This window comes from Clupea harengus, chromosome 13 (assembly GCF_900700415.2).
Source record: "Clupea harengus chromosome 13, Ch_v2.0.2, whole genome shotgun sequence".
NCBI lineage: Eukaryota > Metazoa > Chordata > Actinopteri > Clupeiformes > Clupeidae > Clupea > Clupea harengus.
The window spans coordinates 17,298,552-17,318,667 of record NC_045164.1 but is presented as its reverse complement, the minus strand read 5'-3'; the positions used below and the strand labels follow the sequence as shown (position 1 = coordinate 17,318,667).

Sequence of the window (20,116 nt, the reverse complement as noted above, 5' to 3'; positions counted from 1 at the left end):
TCTACTTTGAAAAGTTCACCTCACCTGCAGTAAATGCTATTGCGGTGGCACAGATACCTGGGTCAAATTATTTATATTTTGTTTGTTTTAAGATTAACTGTTCGGTGACACTTTATTTTCATAGCCAATTTGAGCCCAGCACTACATGTTAGTCCATAGTGCATCATCTATAAACTAGGAAATAGCTCTCAAATTCTCTCCTAGCTGCCAGGTGGTAATCCTAACCCTAACCCTAATCTCAAGCCAAACCTGATCTTCACCTCATACCTCCCACAAACACAAACTCAAACCCTAGCCTAAACCTTGGCTAGTGTCTTACCCAAACCCTGACCTAAGCCTAAGTCCTCACTGTCAATAATAACAAAAAAGTACGGCTATTGAAATAAAGTGGGACCAGGTTTACAGAGAGTTTGAGAGAGTAAAAAAAACGAAACGTCAGCCACCTTACGTTTCATAGTTTATCGTTAGGCTTTATCAGTGAAACGTAAGGGGGCTGTTTTGTGAATGGGCTTTATCAGTGAAACTCAAGGGGGCTGTATTGTGAATGGGTTGTGAGGAGTTAAACTGGGCAGGGACTGAAAAAGCAGGAGAGATCCACCCACTGTTGGAGCTGTGGTGGATCTGTGCTCTCCAGTGCCACTACATTTGGGGTGTCACACTTAATCTGTGTGTGTGTGTGTGTGTGTGTGTGTGTGTGTGTGTGTGTGTGTGTGTGTGTGTGTGTGTACGTTTGTACGTGTGTGTGTGAACGTACGTGTGTGTGTTTGTGAAGGTACGTGTGTGTGTGTGTGTAGTTTTTTTAGAGGGCTTTGGCTGGGCACTGTGTACCTCAGAGTTTTGATTGATTCTGTTTAGACCAGATCCATTTTCTGTCACTGTGTCAATGTGTCTGCTTCTCTCTGTCGGTGACATCTGCCCTGTTACTATGCAGTGAAGGGGATGTTCAAAATAATGTGCGATGTGCTAAACCAAAGGGTTGCAGAGTTTCTCCCTTCCACCACCGACCTGTTTACATACATACACACACACACACACACACACACACACACACACACACACACACACACACACACACACCCACACCCACACCCACACACTCACCCACCAAACCTAACAGGATATTTTCAGAGATAAGCTCTCTTCTCGCTGAAGCAACCAGACTTCAGTTCCTGGTGTTATGGGTGAGGCGCTGATTCTGTGTTTCACTGTGACCCAGGAACCACTCACACACTTGGTAAAAGTCAGCAGCAGACAGCTGGGTTTGTTTTTGTTTCAAGAAAGAGCCAAAAGTGTGAAGGAGCACAGCCCACGTTACACACGGCTGAAGCGCTGCTGCACTGGTGTGTGTGTGTGTGAGTGGACGTCTATGGCCTGAACCAGTCTCCACTGTTTATAGCATTGTGTTTGAATGCACATCGGTTTGCTCTCCTCACTGATCACCCAGAGCACATAGTAAACAAGTTTCAGTGTTTGCAGACAGGTGAATTAAATCATCATGCAGGATTACGGATATTTACCATTACAGATATATATATATATATCCACGCGCACATAGCTGGAATACCTCAAGTGATGATAATAATAATATGTTGTTGATGCTCTCTCTCTCTTTCTCTCTCTCTCTCTCTTTCTCTCGCTCTGTCGCTCTCTCTCTGGTGTGCACCCCATGTTTGATTAACCCTTTGAAGACCTTGGTCACTGTTTGCGTCCAGCAGCACCTCACGGGCTCATATCAGTGTTACAGCTGCTTACGGTGCCTACATAGGGCTGTGGCTGCGGCACCTCACGCACTGTGTGTTGGACTGATTACCTTAGATTTCCTTTTTTTTATTTGACGCTTTAAAAATGTCGATTTCCTGAAAATGGTTGTTTTAAAGTGATGCATCAGGTGGTTGTTAAGACTGTGAAATAAAGTGCTATTTGAACTCCCACGTGTCATCCTGTCTTTATCCCAAAAACTCCAAATGCTTTCTTCCGTCCCGCTGTTGTAGTATTTCTCTGTGACGACCCCAGCAGGAACATCCCCAGCAGCCTATGTAGGTTCATCTGGATCAACCAACATTCTCTTCAACACCATCCTTTTGGATTCAGTGTCATTAAATCCACCAACTGCTAATGAACGTTGCTAAACCTTCTGAGCGAAGAACTGATTGATATTATTTACATGTAGCATTCCCCTGCATTTTCTCAATTGAATTGAATTTAATTGAATTGAATGGAACTTGACTGAACAGAATTGAAGAGTTGGTATAAAGATGTTTGTTGTGTTAGAGTATGGCACCCCAAAAATCCCCAGTCTGCTTCCTCCCCGAGGCTGGTGCACTCATGGGTGAGTGGCCAAGACTGTCCTCTATTTACAGTCCACTACCTGCGTCCTCACATGCTCCCAAACGTGTTAATGACGTTCTCATGCGCCATAATTTATGTTGCCTTGCTTTGAAACCCAGTCACTCTACATTATGGAGAGGCCAGGCTTTCAGGGATGCTGTTTTCTGCTCGGTGTCAGCCCTCCTGCTCCCTCTTTCTCTCTACTCTCCCTCCATCCTCTCTCGCTCCCTCTTTCTCTCTACTCTCCCTCCATCCTCTCTCGCTCCCTCTTTCTCTCTACTCTCCCTCCATCCTCTCTCGCTCTCTCTTTTTCTCTCTTTCTCATCTCTCATCTCTATCTCTCTCATCTGTCTCTCGTCTCTCTCTCCTCTCCCTCTATATCCTCTCTCTCTCTTTCTCTCATCTCTCTCTTCTATCGTCTCTCTCTCTATCCCCTCTCTCTCTCTCACTCTATCCTCACACTCCCTCTTTCTTCCTCTCCCTTCCTCCCGAATGAAAGATGCAAGCTGAGAGAGTCTGTGTGTCGGAGGAGTAGGCCCCAAACCTGCCTGCGCTATGCTCCACTGCCGGCCCATTCACACATAGAAAGACCCTGCAGAGGAGAGAGGGAGGAGAGAGGGAGGAGAGGAGAGGAGAGAGGGAGGAGAGCAGAGGAGAGGGGGGGAGAGGAGAGGAGGGGCCGGAGATAACATCTCTGTAGATTCATCTAATACTAGGAGGCTGGGCGGTCTGACCTGGGAGAGGGAGGGAGAGAGGGAGGAAGGGAGGGAAAGAGAGAGGGAGGATGTAGAGAAAGAGCGAAATAGTGCAGAACGAGGAAAAGAAAGGGGGTGAAAATGAGTGCCCAGCAACTGCCCCCCCTCCCCCCCACACACACTGCACACACACGTTTTATATTTTAAAAGGGCCTGTTCTCTCCTCCCTCTCCCTCAGCCGGTGAGATAGAGAGGCGGGGGGCGAGGGGGACTGAGAGAGAGGGAAAGGGGAACAGAGAAAGAGAGAGGGGGACAGAGAGAAAGGGGGAGAGGGGGGGGCTCACTGCTGCTCCATACAAGAGCCCATTAACTTGACCACTTGGCCTTTGCACACAAAGCCAGGGCCGACCCTCTGCCCCTCCCTCCCAATTATGTGCGATTAGGCTCAGTGCGCCATGTCAAGATGCACAGGGAGGGACCGGGAGGGATCGGGAGGCCGGCTCAGTCCACCGCAGACTGGGGGAGAGAGAGAGAGAGGGAGAGGGAGAGGAGTAGAGATAGGCATCTGTTTTGGGTTGTGGGTGTTTGTGTTTTCTGTTGCATAAAGACAGAATGGGTGGGAGTGTGTGTGTGGGGCGGGGGGAATCGTCGTCATTGTCATTTGAACTGAGAGCAAGAGCAGCTGGTCACTGACATGGTCCCAGTTTTTCCCCAGTGACGCATGTGTTGAACCCAGAAACATACACACACACACACACACACACACACACACACACACACAGGTGAGCAGTCACAGATGCCATGTTGTTGTGAGTGTGGCGTGTGTCTGTTATTGGCCAGCCGGTGTGCCCGTGCTCCCCATAGGGAGTTGCCGGGCACTTTGTTGCCTTGGCAGCGAGCGAGCACAGGCCTGGTGAAATGCCACACACACACACACACACACACACACACACACACACACACACACACACACACACACACACAGTGGGCCAGGTGGGCTCAGGTGAGAGAGGAGATGCCCATACACTCAATTACTCCCTTACTCTCTCTTTCTCTCTCACACACACTCTGTGTCTCAGTCACACTGCCCATCTCCCCACCCTCTGTCATACACACACTCACACACTCCATCTCTCACTCCCTCCATCTCTCCCCCCTAGTCTCCCTCTCTTTCTCCCCTACTCTCATCTTTCTCTCTCTCTCTCTCTCTGGATTTTGATCATTTGTCCATTTTCTCCCTTTGTACCCCTGTCTGTCCCTCTGTGTCTTTCCAGCTCTATCATGATTGTTCATTCTTTGTGTCACTTTTTCTACTGTCTCAAAGGCACACACACACACACACACACACACGTGCACGCACTGCTCCACACATTGGAATAGATTACCCAGTCTGCTATACACTAGTGCTGTGATGACACACAATAGAGGAGACTAGCTGAACAGGCCCACAACATCAAGAGGAACCATTGAGGCCACAGCCTTTGGCCCTATTCTGGCCCTGTTCTGGCCCTATTCTGGCCCATAGGCCTTGCCTGTAGCTGCAGTCCGGGTAGAGACCCACTAAAAAGTGTCTTAACGGCTAATGTTCACTGTTGCACCTGCGCAGACTCTCTAATTACAGCTTGTTACAGAACAGGTCTGTCGAGTGTGTGCAGAGCACTTGTGTTCCCAAAGGATTAGTAGCCATTGTATTTGTCCAGGTTAATGGGCTGGAAATAAAACACTGCACCGTTTGAGTATTACCTTATTATGTTATCATGTTACAGTACATTCCTTGGGTGTCTGTTTAATCTAGGCCAGTGATGATGTATTTAACACAATTTCCTAAAATATGTGTACTTAAATGGCTTTAACAGTTCACGTCATGAAGACTGGGACTTTGTTGTGTTGTTTTTTGTTTTTTTCGTCGTTGCCGTTGTTCTTGTTATGTTCTGTGTGGGAGTTGGACTGTGGGAAAGGTACTTAGAGAATGATGCCTGTTCTTGAGACAGAGGCACTGAGAATGGACCAGCGCTGCTGCCACCCTCTCAGAAAAAATTTGGACAGAAGATGGAGGCCTACGCGACTCTGTATTTGGCAGCCAATCCAGCACACCACTCAGCCTCCTTCTCTGTTCGGCCTGACGTTCTCCTTCCCTCAATCCGACACTCGTCCTTGAAGCGAAGCGTCCCTCCATCTCCCTGCCACTATTTTTCTTTTTCTCTTTTTTTTGGGGGGGGGGGGGGGGGGGGGGTTGGGTGAGCAAAGTGATTTCGAAATGCTTTTAGTGATCCTCTTTGGCTGAGGGAGTGGATTTAATTTCTTACTCCCACTAGCCTGCAGTAGCTACCCCCCACCCCCCCAACCCCACACACACACACACACTTGCCAGCTCCCTCATCTTATTTGTGCCTGTACGTTTCTTTCATTCTCCCCCTTATTTCTACCATCATTTGGGCAGCCTCGTTCTATCGTTCCTCCCTCGGCCATCGGCCCTGAGAGTGCATTTTAATGTGAAAGGGTTCCTCAGCGAGGGGCAGCGATCAGCCAAAGCAGCTCCAGTCCCCTCGGCATCTTCGCCACCTCCACTTCCACCTCTCAGCCCGGCCTCGCCTCGCCTCCCGCCACCACCTGCTGCCGTCCTTGAGAGCGGACGAGATTACCCCTTCCATCATGCCTCGCACCCCCGTGAGTGTGAGTGGGCGAAAGTGAAAGGCTTAGTGAATTAAAAGCCCAAATTTTAGGGTCCGGGTGCTTTTTTGTTAGTGTTTTTTTTTTTTTTTTTAGTTTACTGAGGCCAAATGCTCTTTCCCTGCCTGAGAGGTTGGCCCCTATGCCTGGAGATGGATGCATGTTATTGACAGGGCCCAACACGCCAGCAGTACAATAACCTATAGAAACCATGAAATCCAAGCTGTGATGCCAGAACGCTGATGCACCGCAATGGCAATTTAAAAACCATCTCACAGTCCAAAGGATCTTCTCTCTCCCTCCTTAACTTTTTCCCCCTCTTTTCTCTTCTCACCGCTTTTTCTACTCCTATCCCCCTCTCTCTCACACACACATACTCATCCCTCCATCCCCCTCTCTCTCACACACATACTCATCCCTCCATCCCCCTCTCTCTCACACACATACTCATCCCTCCATCCACCTCTTCTTTTTCCACTAGTGGGGATTTGCTGCTAACTCCACGAGTCGGTGAGAGTTAGTTTCTCCGCTAACTAGCCTCTCCAGCTAGGCTAAATTAGCGCAGTTCCCAGGTCTCTGAAGAGGTCTTATCCCGGCGCTCCCATCATCAGGAGTGTTCCAGGAAGCTGGGCTCTCCATCACTCGGACAGACAGCGGGGTCCGATCTGGCTCCTGCGCTCGGACTCAGGAAGCGGAGCTAGCTGCTAAGCCTCTGAAGTGGAGCTGGCTAATGACTCGTTTGTTTGAGTCTATTGTGAGGCCAGAGGGGGGAATGCTGATTTGGTATTCAACCTGAGCGATCAGGGTAGACTCAGCTCGTCTGGCCACTCTCCAGATCACAGGAATCCTCTGGGACTGGGAAACAAACAGGTTCAGAGGCAGGAGTCAGTTAAGGTCAAAACTGTTAAGGATTTTAATATATTTTACAGTAACCTCAAGTGCAGTGTCTGAAAAAAAGAAATTAAAATTCTTACTTTCATATAAGGTCAGACAGGTTTGCTAACAAGATATATTTGTGAAAAAATGTCTGTGTGTATCACTGTAAGTCATTATATATACAGAATTAAACACTGAATGTTTTTTTTCCAATTCACGTCAATAGAAAACAATTGCCACATTAAACACTGAAAACATGTGATGGGGTGGATAGATAGATCGATAGTTATTGATCCCCAAAGGGAAATTGCAATGTTGCAGCATCAATTCACATGAATTACAAAACACACATAACTTACACAAAAACAGACACTGTATTAACAAATACAATATACATATATATTAGATCAAATACATAAATAAATATAAAAATATTTCTATATATATATATATATATATATAATTTCAGATATAGCTCTAACTGTGCAAATTAAATTAGAATGTGCATTGCCACTCCGAGGACAAGCCTCCTCTCCTGGCCCAGAGGGGAGTCATTTATATTGCTATTGCTGTGGGCCGGAATTACTTCCTGTAGCGGTGCTTTTTAATGCAGAGTTGAAGGAGCCTCCGACTGAAAACACTCTGCGGTCTGACCACTAGGCTGTGCAGAGGATGTGAAGTGTTGTCCATTATGTTGAGCAGTTTGTGCAACATCCTTCTCTCCACAACCAACTCTAGGGGCTCCAGAGCAGTCCCCAGCACAGAGCAGCCTTCAAACACATTACGTCCATTAAAAAGAGGTATTGGACACAAAGCAGTAGAGAGGAGTTTTTAGTATTATCTTGGGCATATGTTTCTGGTCTGTGTTTTTAGTCCTTAAGGATGGATTTTCCTCTTAAGGGTCAAAGGGTCATGCATTCTCTTGCCTTCTGTGTACCTAAATTCCACACTATGGAAGTCTAGACCCTTAATGATGTATTGATGAGTGTGTGTGTGTGTGGGTTTATGCTTTTTGTGTTGTATGTCTGTGGTTGTGTGTATGTTTGTGCATGTACAGAGAGTTTTGTGAGAATTTTCGTTTGTATTTTTGAATGTTGTTTGAGCGTTTGTGTGTGTGTAAGTGTTCTTGTGTATGTATAGTCTGTGTGAAGAGGGTCTTTACCCCCTTGTCTCGTGTGTTTGTGTGCCAGTGGCATAAGGTTCAAACTGTCTCATTGTCTAGAGTCTGGTGCCATCAAGTCCTCAGGCCCTGCCTTCCTGGGGTCGCCCTGGTAACTAGTGCAAAATCCTCCTCCATTCACGTCTTATTGAGGGCCAATGATTGGTCAACAAGGCTCTTCCTGTTACAAGGGACCTGTCAGGGCCCGAGAGGGTCACACCCTTTCTATCAAGGTCATTGAAGCAACTCTATGTGTTTGTGTGTGAATGTCTGTGTGTGTCTATGTGTTTGTTTGTATGTGTGTGTGTATTCTCAACAGTCACATACACTGCTAAATGGACAACTCCCCTTACTGCAAAGAATATATTAAAATAGCTAAACGAAGACATCAGCAGATAAAGGTCCTGTGGGCCCAAGGTCAAACTCATGTTGCTAAGGGGTCGACCTCCTGTTACTAAGGAAGAGCTAAATTTACTACAGTCAGAGTGGTTTCCTCTAACATCATGTTCCCTTCTGATGACAGACACACACAGCAGCATTACGACATTACCTAAGTTAGCCGAGTTCAACCTGTGTGTGTGTGTGTGCTGTTGACTCCTCTCTCTCCCTGTTTTCCTCTTGAACTGATGAACTTTAGCCTCCAGCTCTGTTTGGCTATTTTAAACCCAAAACATGTTCACAGGAGCCGACGCCCTGGGGTGTGCACAACCTAGCATGAAGTTGACACCGCTGTGTGTGAAACAGTGTGTGTTTGTGCTCTCTTGCCTGTGGTCATGTTAGGGCTCTTAACCACAGCATTGTTCCAAGTCTTCGCCTGTGGACCTGGCATAATTCAGCTAGTTTTGAAGGAACTCTTGTGTTTTAAGCATTTGGCATCTTCTGTGGGTTTTTGAGTGAGTGAATGAATAAATGAATGAATGAGTAAGTGACGGACTGCATTCTTGCCTGAGGAAGCACAGGCTAATCCAGCCAACACAAGAGCACTACACTACATTCCAAACTCCTCCTGCACATTCCAGCGTTCACATATTTTATTCGTCTGTCTATCTAACTATTCAGGATTCCTGGCCACTGCAGGATGCCTCTGTAAATTGCTTTGGATAAAAAGTGTCTGCTAAATACCAGTCCTTTACCTTTACCTTTATCTATCGATCAATCTATCAATCTATCTATCAATTTATCTATCTATCCATCTTTTTATCAATCTATCTACCCATTAATCTATGTATTAATTTATCTATCTATCTATTAAACTATCTATCGATCTGTCTATCTATCAATTTATCTATCTATCGATCTATCTATCAATTTATCTATCAATCTATCTATCCATCAATCTATCTATTTATCAATCAATCTATCTATCTATCGACCTATTTACAGTATATATCTATCAATCTATCTATTTGCTGTTTGTTTTTGTTTGTTTACTTATTCATTTAGCTCCTTCGTTATTTGTTCTGTGGCGAGCTGGCACCATGCTCACTAAATAGCCATTTAATGCGGGTAATTGGGTTCTTGCTGTTCCACTCATTTACTCAGCTGACACTGTAAAGAACACAGCAAGAGTAAAGAAGGAAAGTTTCCTTCCTAACGCAACCCTTAAGGCACGGAGCGGGAGAGGTTAAAGTCAGGGGCCAGTGCGTGTGTGTGTGTGTGTGTGTGTGTGTGTGTGTGTGTGCACATAAATTATCTCACCAGCAAAAGGACTGAAGACAGCAAGAGAATAGTATAAGATCAACACAGAGCTATATTGTCAAAAACTTACATAGAGTTAATGGTTGCACCTGGGGGGGGGGGACCTGCTACATACTACATAAGAGATGCTACATATCCGTTTAATGTTTGGATCATTAAATGGAACATTAAACTGTGAGCACGGTGACTAAGTTCAGTTTAGAGGAATGCTTTGCTTTCTGTTTTTGAAACCTAACATTTTAAACCGAATACCTAATACCCAATACAATGGAAAAGATCCCATTAGTGAAAGTAACTGGAAAAGTTGTGGTTCTTTGTGTGCATTAGTGGAAATGCACACAAAGGTTCGAGCCCCCAAAGGAGTTTCACTAGTTCCTGCAGAGTGAATTGTGCTCTTAGTGACAAGTAGAATTTAGACCATTTAGGACCATTTCTCATCAACAGCACGTGCATTCGCAGTTGTAATGAAGGAAGAAAATCAACACTATGTGAGACATGAGCCGATAAACATTATGTTGAGGTTGAAAAATGTGCCCTTTTGTAATGAATAAATGCTTCACAGTAGATCGTAGATTTATAAATATCTCTTCTGGAATATGGAATAAAAAGGCTGCCATACCTTGAGCGATTGTTTAGTAATTTCACACTTGAATTCCGAGCATTTTATTTAATGAGACTAAAGAGAAATAAGGAAAAACACAGCCTCATTATTTTCAGACGCCACATAACTGCCATCAGATGTCTTACTGGGAATCCTAATAAATACATTCATTGCTTAGCTAAATTACAGCAATCAGTCACATATTTCAGTGCATAGAATTGCTGCCCTAAAATGCCTTGCACATATTATTTATGTATTTATCCCCCTGGACTCTCTCTTCATTTGTTTGAATGGAGGGGAAGTCACACTGTTTTATAGACCCCTTGCTGCCCTTCCGAACCACTAGATGAAAGAAACAAGGGTGGTTGGTTGGTGAGTGGGGTGGTGGTGGGGGTGGTGGTAAAGTACAATTACATCTTACCCCCACACCTCCCCTCCAACTCACCCCAACCCCATCAGTAACCGCCCCCACCCTTACATCAAAGCAAACTCTCATAAGGAAATGTCCAGCTCGGCACGACAACAATCCCAGCGTCCGCCGGCCTTTCATGCCCCCACTACTGTACGCAACCCTAGTGAACTCCACTCCGGGAACCTGTCTCCTTTGCATTTCTCCCTCTCTGTTTTAAACTTCCTCCCAGACAACTCCTGGGTTTCCTGTTGTGGGGAAGGTTCTGAAGGTTCTGTTTCCTGTTTAGAGGGTGAGCATGACTGAACGAGTGGGCCTCGGGTCCTTTGGCCAAAAGCTGACCAAACTGCTGCCTGTCAACACCAGCTGCTCCTGCCACTTTTAGGTCATTCCCATGACGCCGGGTTTGTGCGGTGGAGTTTTATTTATTTCAGATTCAGCTTCGCCACCTGGGAGGGCAACAATAGGCTCCATGCATACTGACCGCATCACTGCCAAACTGCGGCACACACAGAGTGGCACACACAGAGTGGCACACACACAGTAAACATGGCACAGGGTGAGTAGAGATAGAGCACTGCGAAAGGAGACACTGGCATGTCCCAGACACTCTTAACAAAGACTGCATAGTTTTCTGTTGGCTCAGTGGAAATAGTTTTCTATTGGCTCAATCTGGCTGAAAAACAATCTGGCTCAAAAATATTTTAATTAACAAATTCATCTAAATGGAGAAACATAGTTTGAGAGAAAAATGTGGTTTTGGAAAAGGAATACGTTCACATCTACCCCAGGCGGTTACAAGCCACTGTTGATGAGGAGGTACATTGTGGCTTGTTCAGGATGAGCACATGTTTTCTTAAAATGTTTTGCGTCCACGCCATCCTCATCATGACACAGATTGACCTGGAATCTGATTTGGAGATGGAGGTGGCATCTGGTGTGACATCCGTTTCCCGTCAGTGCCAGGAGCATTCATGACTTCAAAAGCCTCTTCCACGCAGTCCAGCGTACCGCGCGTAGACATGCGCCATGCCAACTCCAGTCCACGCTGCCTGGGATGGCGTCAATTCAAACATCGTCTGCTTCCTCAATCACCTGTCTTTTTCTCTCTGGGGAGATTTTTCAGCACAGGTACTGACTGACAGGTTCTCTCATTCTCACTTAGTTACCCCCCCCCCCCCACACACACAGGCACAAAAACTCACATAGAAACACACATACCTTTGAACACTCTGAACATCCTCACACACACACATCTCTGCTGTCTCCACACCAATTTCCGTTTGATCAGTGCGGGGAAGCAAGAGAGAGCAAAAAAAAAAAAAAAAACGAGAAAAATAGCTGAAAAGCTGCTGGCTCTCGAGCTTGGGGAACGCTAAGGCCCTTTTGTCAGAGAAAAATCAACTCGGAGGAAAGGAGAGGAATAAAAAAAAAATAGCAGAGGCATGCTTGCCATGGACCTCAATGGTAGCATTATGTAAATGGGAGGTACTGGACTGATGTAAAGTTGAATGGGAGTGCATTAACAGCTCATATATATTTTAAAAAAAAAGAGCCCGGACTTCTCCGCAGCTGAGATGGGAGATCCGGTAATCATGTTGACAAATTAATGGCATAGAATTAGTTGTCCATTAAATTCGTATTATTCTCCACACTGGCACATCAAATTACTCCAGAATAGAGAATAGAGAGAGAGAGAGAGATGGATAGATGAACGAATGAGAGTTGCAGTCAGTCCGAGTGACTCAAGATGTGTGTGTGTGTGTGTGTGTGTGTGTGTGTGTGTGTCTCTGTGTGTGTGTGTGTGTGTGTGTGTCTGAGTGATGTTTTAAGACCTAAAGCCATCAGTGTAGTGAGAGAGCGAGAGCGAGAGAGAGAAGTGTGTGTCACTGCGGTAACCTCGGCTGCCATGTCATGATGAGGCTTTAGTGGGGGGTGAGGGGGGGACAGGGGGTGAGATGTCAGTCGTGGGGTTCTCTCTTTAACACACACTGCTGTTTGGAGGGGTGTGTGTGTGTGTGTGTGTGTGTGTGTGTGTGTGTCAGGCTCATTTCATTGATTTACTTTGGTGATAATTTGAGCCCGCTGTGCAGTGTAACAGTGTCACCAAACGTGCCACTTCATCCAGCTAGACGTCTGTCTCACTCTGTCTCTCTCTCTCTCACACACTCACACACTCTCACACACACACACACACACACACACACACACACACACACACACACACACACACACACTCGACATAGAAAAATGGTGGCAGGGCATACAACAACGCCTGGAAGCTTTCTATAGACGTGACAAAAGAAGGAAAAATGTGCAAGTGTGTTTAAAAAACTGCTCCAGGTCAGATGTGCAGGTCAAAGAAGTCCACAAGTAGTCCACACAGTCATGAGCAGAACTACTGTAATTATCCTGGTTGCTAACGGCCTCAGGGGATTATGCGGAGACGTCTTTCATCAAAGCGCGCTAATGTTAAAGAGAATTAGCTTGAGTAAAGGGAATGCGCGGAGAGTGACGTGGGCTCATAGACAGCAGTGTATTTTCCCGTCTGTCAGCGCGGGTCTGTAGTCTGTGTTCTTTCCTTTCGCAGCCTACGTTTCCCATTGTTTAGACTTAAAGACGGCTAATTAGCCATGACATCAAGGGTCATCTATTAAACAACCCCATTTTTGACCGGGCCTGTTAGAGAGCAGGGAGGACTTTAAACTCAATTATGAACAAATCCCAACAGTGAATGGGAGAGCAATTTCCCATCGCGGTACAATTTGAAATATCAGGCATGTTGTTCTTCTAGTCTCTCCTTCTCTCTCTCTCTCTCTCTCTCTCTCTCTCTCTCTCTCTCTCTGAAACCCATAACCTTACGGAAGAGGTGGAAACTAGCGTATCCAAAGTTACTGGGAATAAAAATAAGACAACTGAATTAAAAAAAAGTGGAAAAGGAAAGAAAGAAAGAAAGAAAAAAAAGAGAATGAATACATTAAAGGAAGAAAGGAAGGAAAACCAATGACAGATATTAGAAAGACACTATGCGGCAGACATAAATGTCAGGGAAGTAAAACGACATATATGTCAGCCAGGGCACTATGATCTTTCCACCTGCATGATGTGTGTGTGCGTGGCAGATCTATGACGTGTGTGTGTGTGTATGCTTCTGTCAATCACTCTCCCTCGCACCTGTGAATGTATACATATCCATTTGTCATGCAGTTCAAGGCCTTGACTGACAGCAGAAACCACGAGTTAAATAAACATGGGAGCCGTAGTTATTCCTCCTTATCCCTCTCTCTCTCTCCCTCCCTCCCTCCATTCCTTCTCTCTCTCTCTCTCTTTCTGCCATCTCCTGTCTTTCTGTATCTCTTTAGTCTTTGGTGTGGGTAATTCAGATGTCAGAGCGGGGCTGTTCTCTCGTCAGGCATGGCGCACTGTCCTCTGCCGTCATTGTTCCCTTTGTTCCCGTCGCTGCTCGCTTATCGAGCGGGACATCGCCGAGCGCCGCCGCCACCGAAAGAGAACGAGCGATAGAACGGAGCAGAAGGAGGAGGAGAGGAGAGGAGAGGAGAGGAGAGGAGAGAAAGAAAGAAATGACATGCTTTCAGAGTAGTCCTCTGTGTGGTTGCTCTCGCCCCTCCACCTACCCCCCGCCCCCCTCCCCTCCGCCTGCGCTCCTAACACCATCCCTTCATGCTTTACCCCCCCCCCCCCCCCCCCCCTTTCACCCCACTCGAGTGGTTGTCATCTCAGCTTGCCATGGTGACAGCTCCCACTGCCGAGAGCTCGGGCGTCGCTACCTAGTGCCTCTGCCACTGGAGATGTGTCACCACAACGACAACCTGTTTGTCTGTCCGTCTCCTTGTCTGTCTGTCTCTTTTGCCATGTCTGTATGTCTCTCCATCTACTTGACTGTCTGTCTATTTAACTGTCTATCTGCCTGTCTATCTGACTATTTATCTGTCTGTCTATTTAACTGTCTATCTGTCTGTCTGTTTGAATTCCTTACTGTCTATCTGTCTGTCTATTTAACTGTCTATCTGTCTGTCTGTTAGATTGCCTGACTGCCTATCTGTCTGTCTATTTAATTGTCTATCTGCCTGTCTGTTTGATTGCCTGACTGTCTATCTGTCTTTTCTTCCTGTCTGTCTACCCTCTTGTCATTTACCTGTCTGTCTGTCAGTCTGTCTGCTTGTCTGTCTGCTTGTCTGTCTGCTTGTCTGTCTATCAGTCTAACACATCATCCCATCCTTGCTCTATCCTGACTAATCTATCCCAGTACCGTCATAGTCTAATGAGTGTGTAAATGCAGAAGGGGATCTGATCTGACTCTTCTCTTGTGTCAACTACTGGGTCACGACACGTCACTACACGTCACGCTGTGACATCAGATGCAGCCATGCTTGGCCAGGTGCCATATTCATAATCGCAGGTCCATAACGGGTCATCTCACCTGTGCTCTCACCTGTCCCTTTGTCTGTTCATCCTGCATTTGCTTCTCTATCTCTGCCCGTGCTTAGCATCTTTTGCATAGCGTACCTCATACATAAGCCTCTGAAAACTACACATTTGTAAATAATAGAATAGAATAGAATATTATTACATTTTTAAATAATAGAAATAATACAAATAAATCTGAATATCTCTCCAGTTCCATCCCCCTTCAAATGCTAGCATCTAACTTACAGTGTTTCATGTTTGACATGTTTCGCTAGCTAATCACCAATCTCCTAGGTTGAGATTTTATCTTGTTCATCTCAGTATATTGACATTTTGTAATGTGTGGTATTATCTTACATCTACACTCGTGTCTGGAAAAATCTGGAAAACATGAAATTAAATATGTTGTATTAGCATCATTGTCAACTTCATGTGACTGTACCTATTCAGATCATTTTTACCAACCTTTTAGCCAGGGCCCGCACACACAAACACACACACATGCGGCTATGTCATTTTGTGTGTGTGTTTGTTTCTAACCCAGATGCAGTAACAACTTGTGGATGTCAATGCATGTTAGAGCGGATATTTTATAGAGAGGATACACTGCGAATAGCCGTGTGTGTGTGTGTGTGTGTGCCTGTGTGCCTGTGTGTGTTAGTTAGTAGTACTAATAGTTGTTAGTTAGTACTCATATAATAACAAGATATCCTACTAACATATTATAGGAGTTATAGTATTCTCACTGAGTAAAATAACTGTCTTTATATATAATGAAGAGTGCAGTACAATAACAATATCTATTAATCTCAGCAAAATTAAACTAAGCATAAATGTATCCACGTGTGTCATGTGCATTATTATCATCAAAAGCACACTAACAGCAAAACAACATACCTTGAGTAAGCTGCAATCACAGACACAACATGACAGTCTTCTCTCTAGTCATGTCCTCTCCTCTCTCCTCTCTCCTCTCTCCTCTCTCCTCTCTCCTCTCTCCTCTCTCCTCTCCTCTCCAATCCTCTCCTCTTTCTCTCCACTCTGTGGACGAAACCAGAATCCTATCTGATACACTTCCTAGGATTCAGTTCTGGTGATCAGTACTGCAGTATGCCTCCCCTCTCCCCTCTCCCCTCTCTCCCCTCTCCCCTCTCCCCTCTCCCCTCTCCCCTCTCCCCTCTCCTCTCCTCTCCTCTCCTCTCCCCTCTCGCCCCTCGTCTTCAGACCCCAGTCCCTCTTTTTCTTTCCCAGAAGGCCTCATTTTGGGGCTCTGAAAGACATTGGGCCTGGAGTACAATAACTCCCCTGCACACACACACACACACACACACACACACACACACACACACACACACCAGTACACACACACACATAAGGGCCTGGGGCTTTGGGCGTCACTGTGGCCAGTCAGTCCCTCTCCTCTCTCCTGTGCAACAATACCCCAGAGGAGGCCAGGCCACCGGGGCACAAAAGGCCAGCGGAAGCAAGGCTAACTTTTTACTTAGCCCCCCCACGTCTCCCGCTCTCCCTCTCTCTCTCTCACACACACACACACACACACACACACACACATACTCGTGTTGACACATACACACACGTACAGACACACACACACACACACACACACACACACACACACACATACTTGTATTGACACATACACACGTACAGACAGACACACACACACACACACACACACACACACAGAGAAACACACATATAGACAGAGAAATATCCACACAAACACACACACACACACACACACACACCTTAGCTATCCGTCTGGAGACCGCATTGACTGGTGAAGGGGGCAAGAGGGAACAGAGGCTTAGGGCACAGGATGAGGGTGTCTTGTTGTGCTGGAAAGGTCAGAGTGTATACGTGTAGAGTGTATGGGGGGGTGGAGGGAGGGGTGGAGAAGGCATGGAACTCTGTGAGTTGTTGCTGTCTTTGGTATGTCTGGGCACAGCTGAGAGAGAGAGAGAAGGCGAGGGAGAGAAAGAGAGACAGAGACAGAGAGAGAGAGAGAGAGAGAGAGAGAAGGAGCAGAGGAGGTCTATTTGTCCCTTCCATTTCCCTTCCCTATCTTTCCCTCTCCTTCTCTTCTCACTTTCTTACACCCTCCCATCCCACCTAATTCTCTCTCTCTTTCTCTCCCACTCTGTCTCTTTCTCTCGACCTCCCATCTGTATTTCCCTTCTTTTCTCCGTGTGTGTCTGTTCTCTTCAGTGTGAATACAGCTTTAGGCCTTCTCTGAGTGCTTGGAATGTGAGCGAGCCTCTGCAAATTGCCATCCCTATGCTTTTCTCTCCTTTATGTTCATTTCTTCTCTTTCTCTCTCTCTCTCTTTCTCAGTTTTTTTTTTTCAACATGTTTGTTCAACAGCTCTTCTTAGCCTCTTTGCTTCCTCATTCACATACACACACACATGGCTGTTGACAAAGGTGTGTGTTGTGTTGCGGAGGGTCAGCGGTTCAACGGCTCGTTGTCGGCAACAACCCCTGGAGAGGTTCTGGCCTCCTCCAGACGCCCGCGGAACAATCGGCGTCCTCCTCTGCACCGTCGCGAGCTAGACGTCCAGGTTTCCCTCAACGACCAATTAGCACAATTAAGAAAAGGAGGACTTAGGGCTAGCAACAGGCAGCTGCAGTCTTAGCGGTACCATAAGATTAGCGGAGTCTGATGATCATATACAGTCCATTCAATGCCTCTACTTTCCTTTGACAGCCTGTGATTCATTTGGACAATTATGACTTCTATTAAGCATTACACTAAACAGAAATAAAATGTTACAATATAAATATGAAGTAGCCGTGAAATACTATATATATATATATTTATATGTAAAATACTGTATATACATGTAAAGCAACACTGGTACTTTCCGTATTGTTCAACAGACAAAGATTCACAACAACATCTTATATAACTTCAAATGAGTATTTTGCAGATCCAGAATGTTAAATATAAAAGGCTTTAACAGAGACAGCCGTGGTATTGCAGATGATGCTTTGAGCACTGCTTTGAACACTGCATTTAAGGACCCCTCTCAAACCAACGCCTGTCAATCAAGCCTCTGCGTCACACAAAACCACTGTCCTGCATTCCCGGAGATCATATTTTGCTGTTTTGTGTTTTTGCCGTTCGGTGACATTTTTAGTCAACACGCTGAAAGCACACACAACAGGGGGAGGCCCCCCACCTCTTGAGCTTGTGCATATGGGATCTGTGCATGAAATCTATAACGCCAAACATTGACGGACAGAGTTGGTTCGTAGCCATTGGAGTGAGATTGGTCCACTTGTGTGAAGTGGCTCATTGCGGTAAAGACTGTGAATGCCCTTAATAAAGTCCTCAGAGAAGACCTATTGAGCCCCTGCTATTCTTCAGCCTCAAAATTAGGCTTCCCTTTCCTTTGCCCTCCTCCTCCTCCTCTCTGTCTCTACCTCTCCCTCTCTCCCTCTCCCTCCCCCTCTTGTCTCACTTTATAAAAACCCCACCGTATGAAGTGGTTCATTACCGCGCCTTAGCCTCTTCTCAGGTACTAGCTAAGCCATTCAGCGCACTCCAGTGTAGCAACTCTGGGCAAGAAAGGGAAAAGGAAAACACACAGCACAAAGGTGCTGTTAGCACTTCCTGGGTAAAATTAGCAGCTTTCTTAAAGGTACATCTCCAATTACCTTGGGCATTGTGAGGGTACATGGATGGCCTGTGGTGAGTGTGTGTGTGTGTGTGCGTGTGTGAAGCCCACACACCTCACCACGTAGACACACTCACTCACACACACACACACACACACACACACACACACACACATTATTTCTTTTACTCACTAACTGAAATACACACAGAGATACACACATCTCTCTCATGTACATGTGCACACATCGGCCCGAACACACTATGATACCGCAGTTACTTCCCTAATTGGAGCTGATGATCATTCTCTCCTCTTCACCGTCCTCTGAGAGTGCACTTCTTCCCCAGGCTCAGGGTGTACCCTGCGTGCCTCCCCAGAAATGTGCCTATAGTTAGGTGCTCCAACAGACCCCCTACAGATGAGCAAAGTATTCTGGGATGCATTGTGCAGTCCTAAGCATCCTCTTCTGCTCTCCTGAGGATGAGAACAAGAGGGGGCTGCGAAGGAGGGATGACAAGAGGAGGAAGAGGAGGAGGAGGAGGAGAGAGTAGAAAAGACAGGATGAGGAGGGGGGCGAAAGAGAGAAGGGATGACCAGCAAGGGCAGCATACTTAACAGGGACTAATGAACAACACATGTTTACCTCTACTGTGAGAGTTGATGCTTGAGATTGGCTTCAAAATTCCAGTTCAGTGAAGAGAAGAGGACCTCCATGATGGCAATTCGATTTTAAATAATGTCCATCTAACACAACCAAAGATGTGCACAACGATTTCAACGCACGTAGGCTTGAGCCATGATTTTACTATACACATAAACTCCTCAAACTCCTCAGCATTTCCTCAAACAAAACTTTTCCTTGTAAATATTGAGAAAGCAGCCAAGTGAGATGAAATGGTCAAAATACAGGCAATCACAGGGGCTAGCTGACTGAAGATGCTATGGTACAGGTTAACTCCAGGCAGTGCAGTGCCATAGCCTGGTGCCTGTGCCAGCTAAGGCCCTAGCGGGAAGGGGGGCCCGAGGTTTGCTGATTACGTTGGTCCAAAGCAACGACAATTACGTGAGAACCTCCTTGAAAACTATGATTTTGTGCGGGAGACTACAATGACATGTCCAGAAACCTCCTACGGGGTCCCCATAACATTAGCTTGCTATGAGGCTCAGCAACACTGTGAAACACAAACACTATTTGAAACTAAAGCGCAGGCGATAGGAAGGGAAGAAGAAAACCAAAGCAGTGGTTGGTGAGAATTTGTTGAGTTGAGTATGTATTGCAACAGTTTAATTTGTCCCTGCAGATAAATAGAGTGTCAATTCTAACAACAACTTGCCAGCCAGTAACTTAATAGTAATGGGTGTATGCTATTTACGTAGCTTGTAAGGTGTTTTTTTACTGATACTAAGGTGACCAGAGTTTATTTCCCACTATGTATACACGCTTTGCAACCGCAAACACAACCCATACTTGCTAGAGGACATTGGACAGTGATAAGATGCCTTCTCCTATCAATGATCATGATTTTGCTTTTCATTGTGGCACCTTCTCTTCTCATCACACAGTGAAAGGCAATAGCGCTTGTGCACTGTATTTCCATATGGCACGGTTTCT

The 20,116-nt window shown here is 45.9% G+C and overlaps 1 protein-coding gene across 1 annotated transcript in view; it reads left to right on the top strand.

The window, feature by feature from the left end:
• camkmt (calmodulin-lysine N-methyltransferase) overlaps positions 1-1,925 on the top strand; it is a 117,580-nt gene extending 115,655 nt beyond the window's left edge. The window contains exon 11 of the mRNA XM_012841433.2: positions 1-1,925. This exon is cut by the window's left edge and continues 238 nt beyond it. The gene's annotated coding sequence lies outside the window, so the exon portion shown is untranslated.
• The last annotated feature ends 18,191 nt before the right edge of the window (positions 1,926-20,116 follow it).